Source organism: Nannospalax galili, unplaced genomic scaffold (assembly GCF_000622305.1).
Source record: "Nannospalax galili isolate Female #2095 unplaced genomic scaffold, S.galili_v1.0 scaffold384, whole genome shotgun sequence".
Taxonomy (NCBI): Eukaryota; Metazoa; Chordata; class Mammalia; order Rodentia; family Spalacidae; genus Nannospalax; species Nannospalax galili.
Genome location: NW_008352648.1, coordinates 1369134 through 1374867, shown reverse-complemented (window position 1 = coordinate 1374867; position 5734 = coordinate 1369134).

Sequence of the window (5734 nt, the reverse complement as noted above, 5' to 3'; positions counted from 1 at the left end):
TCCTCCTTTCTCTCTCTCTCTCTCTCTCTCTCTCCCCCCCCCTGGGGACTCATTCTAGGGCCTGGCACATCCTAGGCAAGTGCTCCGTCACTGAGCTATAGCCCCAACCCAACTGATGCCATTTTCCCAAACAGCTTGTGCTTACTCTACATCTTTGTTTCACATTGTGGAGATTATCACAATATTTCAAACATTTAATGATCTTTGATGTTACTTTTGTTATTTTTCTTTACTTTTTTGTGATGTTACTTTTAGTGATCTTTGATGTTACTTTTGTGATTTGTGGAGGGAAGTGCTACAAACCATGTCCACGTCATACAGCAAACTTCATTGTTGTGCATGTTCTGACTTTTCTACCAACCAGCTTGTCTGTGATCTCCCACACTCTCCTGGGGCTTCAAAAATATTGTAATTATGACAATTTTAACCCCCAGTGGCCTATAACTACTCAAGGGAAGGAAGAGGTATGTATATCTCACTTTTGATCACAAGGTAGAAATAAGTTTAGTGAGGAATGCAAGCTGTAAGCCAAAATATTCAGAAATCTAGGAGTTCTGCACCAGTTAACCCAGTTGCAAATACAAAGAGAAGGTTCTGGAAGGAAATTAAAAGTGTTATTCCAGGAAATGCATAAATAATAGGAAAAAAAGTCTTATTGTTGATATGAAGAAATACTTAGCGGTGTCAGTAAAAGACAAAACTGATCACAGCATTCCCTTCAGTAAATTCCTAATCCAGACCAAAGTCCTTCCTTCAGTTCAAGGCCAAGAGTGGTGAAAAAGTGATGGAAGAAAAATCTGAAGCAGGTGGAAGTTGCTCAGGAAGTTTAGATGTACAGGCCCACTCCGTAACATACCTTGCAAGGTGAAACAGCAAATCCTAATGTAGAAACTAGAGTGAGTTCTCCAAGAAATCCAGTTAAGTTCAGTGACGAGGTTGACTATACCAGGCAACAGATTTCCAATGTAGTCAAAATAAACTTAAAAGCCTACAACTCTCCATCTAGGCCTTCCATTACTAGAGTTTTCAAAGAACAGGATGACTCTCTTGCCAGGGTTTTATTGAGTTGGTGACTTTAAGTTACAGCCGGTGCTCGATAGCTTTAGTTGTCAACTTGACACACCCAGGTAGAGGGAGCCTTAACTGGTGAATTTCCTCTATTGGACTGGCCTGCGTCTATGTCTGTGAAGCACTTGCTTTTTGAGTGATGTGGGAGGGCCCAGCCCACTGTGGGCAGTGCCACCCCCAGGCAGGTTGCTCTGTATTGTATAAGAAAGCAGGTTGAGCAGGGGCCAGGAAAGCAAGCCAGTAAGCAGTGTTCCCCTACGGCCTGTGCTCTAGCTTCTGACTCCAGGTTCTTGTCCTGAGTTCCTACCTTGGGTTTGCTGATGAACCGTGACCCAATAGACGTAAGCTGAATAAACTCTTTCCTCCCCAAGTTGGTATTAGCCAGAGTATTTTGTCACAGCAATGGAGAGACAAACGAGAACACAGCTGGAGCTAATTTATCATTCTGAAAATCTTAGGGCCCTTTACAGATTTAGTAAATCTACTCTGTGCTGTATAAACGGGACAACAAAGTCTGGGTGAACAACATGGTTTACTGGTTATTCTAAGTCCACTGCAATAGAAAAATGAAGAGAACTAGAGGTGAACCTGGTGATGTGATGGAATTGCTACAGTCTCATAATGACAGTTTAGTGGCTGAGGAGCAAGGACAGTGGTTCCTTGAGATGGAATCCATACCTGGTGAAGATGTGAATATTGTTGAAATGGCAGTAAAGGATTTAGAACATTATTACATAGACTTACTTGACAAATTAGCAAAAGGGTTTAAACTAAGGATTGACCACAGTTTTGAAAGAGGTTGTATGGTGGGTAAAACACTGTCAGGATAGCATGAAACACTAATATTTCATGAAAGGAAGAGCCAAAAAGATGTGACACGTCTCATTGTTTTTATATTGAGAAACTGCCATTACCAAAGCAACCTTCAACAACCACCATCCTTATTACTCAACAGTCATCTGCATCAAGACAAGACCCTTCACCAGCAGAAACTAAGACCTGCTTATTCTTTAATGTATATTTTTAGACATAATGTTATGGCATACTTACATAGCTAGCAAAGTAGTATATAAACTGAGAAAACCAAAATATTCTGACTCACTTTATTATGGTATTCTGGGATTGAATCTAATGTATCCAAGATATGCCTGTAAAAAAATCCTAGCAAATAACTCCAGTTGGTTTAGCTTGCCCTTTTCCTCCAAACAGGATCTACTGTCTAAGAGAGCAGGAATATGTCCTCAACTCGACATCTGCATCAACACAGTGGAGCGTGTAAAAGGACAACTACATAGAATGTATCTGTGGTAGAGTGGCAAAGCCGGGACTGTTGGTGATAGGAACAAAGAAGCCGGGCAAGGGCAATTTGTATTAGTCACGTAGATGGTGCCACAGCTGTTCACAGTAGTGTAGAGAATGGGGTTAACTTCTGCACTGAAGACCTCAACAGAGTTCCTCATCAGCGTTCCCTTTAGTATTCAGTCCAGGCCAGTGGAAACCAGCAGCTGGCCTCAGAACAGACAATAGCAGGCTTTCATTACTGTATTAGTTACTTTTCTGCTGCTGTGATAAAAGCCCATGACCAAGGCAACTTATAGAAGAAACAGTTTATTGGGCTTATGGTTCCAGAAGGATAAAACCCATTACAGTGGACTTTACGTAGGATGCAGCCAGAGCAGAATGCAGAGAACTTTTCCTGTCCTTGAACAGGCACAGGAAACAGATAGAAAAATTGGGACTGGGAACGAGGCTTATGAACTCTCAAAGTCTGCCCTTAGTGACATGCTTCTTCCAGGAAGACTGCACCTCCTGGGAATTCCATGAGCTTTCCCAAACAGCGCCACCACCTGACGAAGTATTCAAATACTTGAGCCTATGGGGGTACATCTCATTCAAACCACCATAGTTACTGAGGTCCCACAATTATCACAATCATAGGTTCCCTTAGAGGGAGACACTGCTAGTCTCTTGTACCCGAAGGTAGGGCAATTCTTGTGCCACTATGGCCTGGAGGCTGTCACCTCCAGGAAGTATCACTCACCCAGAAATTAGTAGTGTCCCAACCCAGACCTTGGGTCTAAGGCAGGCCACTTTCTAGTGAAGCCCCACTAGGCTGCAGAAATATCTGTACACCGTCTGTAACCCTTCTCACTCCTGTTCGCCCTACTCTGGACCCTAACTTCCGGCTATGCCACACCAGTGAGTGATGTGTGAGCACCTGCATTCTGAACCTTGGTAGTTCTGCTGCTCCAGACCTGGAAGCCCAAAGTTAACAGAAAGAAAGACACAACAGAGATCAGAGCCTAAACAAACGATTTGGAGATGAGAGAAGCTACAAAAGAGCAGAGATGCATAGTTGATATTTTGAAAAGAAGCAAAATCAACAAATCTTTAATTTGACTAAGAAAATGAGAGGGAAGATATACAAAAAATTAGAGACATAAAGGATTTGAGAATTGAAATCACAGAAATGCAAGCGTTCATGAGACGATGAATAACTACATGTCAATATCCCAGGTAATAGATAAGTTCCTAATCACATACAATTTACTAGAACTGAACAACAAATAAAAAATGTGAACAGAGCTGTAATAAGTAATGAGATTGAATCAGTAGTTAAAAAAAAATCAAAGTAAATCCAAGGGCCTGATGGCTTCACATTTGAAAAATAATTAATACAGATTCCTCTCAAGCTGTTCCAAACAATTGAAGGAGAAAGCCTGCTTTCAAACTCATTTATGAGTTCAGCATTACTTTGATACTGAAGTCAGGCAAAGTCATGACAGTAAAAGAAAATTATAGGCCACTAACCCTGGTGAACATAGATGCAAAAAAATCTCAATAAATTTGACACACATTAAAAGGATCATTCATCATGATCAAGAGAGATTTATCCCAGGGATATAAGGTTGATTCTACATAAACAAATCAATAAATGAGCTACACTACATTAACAGAATGAAAACAAAAACTATATTATCATTTCAGTGCACAAAAGGCATTTGCCAAAAGTTAACACTATTTCATGATAAAACCTCTTGCCAAACTAGGACTAAAAGTAAAGCACCTTGACATAATAAAAGCCTTCTTTGACAGACACACAGCCAGCATCAGATTAAGTGTGAAAAAAGAAAACTTTCTTGGGAGATCAGGAATAAGACATAGATATCCACTCGCAGCATATTTATTCCAGCCAGAATGACTAGGACGAGAAAGATATAAAAATTCATGCTAATCAGAAAGACAAATGTTAAATTATTTTTGTTTGCAGACAGACCTCCAAAGATGTTAGAAATAAATGAATGAACCAACAAACAAGAAACCCCAATTTGAACTAATAAGCAATTTAAAACATAAAAATCAGTTGCATTTCCACACACCAATAAGGATCTAGAAAAAAAAAAAAGGGTATGGGACTGGAGAGATGGCTCAGCAGTTAAGAGCACTAGCTGCTCTTGCAGAGGACCCCGGGTTAGATTCCTAGCACCCACATAACAGCTAGCAACTGTTCATAACTCCAGTTCCAGGGGATCCAACACCCTCTTCTGAGTTCTGCAGGCATTGCACGACATGGATATACCTACAATATGCAAACAATACACTCATATGCATAAAGTAAAAATAATAAATTAAAAAAAATAAAATAGGAAACAATCTTTTTAAATTTAACTAAGGTAATAAAATGTTTGTATACCATAGTATATACATTGATTAAATAAATGGAAGAAAATAAATATCGTTACCCCCATGTGAAAATGTTGGTAGAGTTAATATTTTACAAAACCTGTGGTATCAAAATGTTCTACACAGTCAATGTAATAACTATAAAATTTCAAAGACATAAATAGAAAAAAAGTGATACTAAAATTTGAATGGAACAGTAAAAGACCCTGATCTTGCAAAACAATCTTGAGCAAAGATACTTCTGCATCACACTCCCTGACTTCTAAAAGTATTACAATGCTAAAGTAATCAAAACAACATGATGTGATCATAAACACAGACACATACACAATGAACAGAGTATAGATTCACAAAACATAATGCATGGCCAGTTGATTTTTGTGAAAGTTACCAAGAACACACACTGGAAGATTATAGCTCCTTTAATATGCATCCCCAGAGAGAACTGGATATCCACATGCAGAATGATGACACTAGACTGTTTTTCACACTATACACAAAGTCAATTTAAGATAGCTTACATTCCGAATGTAGGAGCTGAAACTGCCACACCGCTAGAAGAAAACAGAGAAGAAGAACTGTCATCGTTCTGGAAAATGAATATTTGGATGTGAATCTATTACACAGGCAACAAAATTAAAAATAAATACACAGGATCACATCAAATGAAAAAAAACCTCTGCTAAAGAAACAGTCAACATAGTAAGGAGGCAACGTGGATAAAACAGCAGAAGATGTGTGCATGTTTTGCATGCAAATAGTTAATATAAAAATATTTAAGGAATTTGAGCAACCTAGGTTCTAAGAAAGCAAAACTCAATTAAAAAAATGAGTGTGCTGGGGATTAACTTAGCATATCCTGGGCTTCTAGTGGGAGCCCCATCACTGCAAAATAAATAAATAAATAAATAAATAAATTAAATAAATAAAATTTGGAAAAATCAAAAATGAGTTAAAAGTTGAAAGATGAATAGAATAAAAG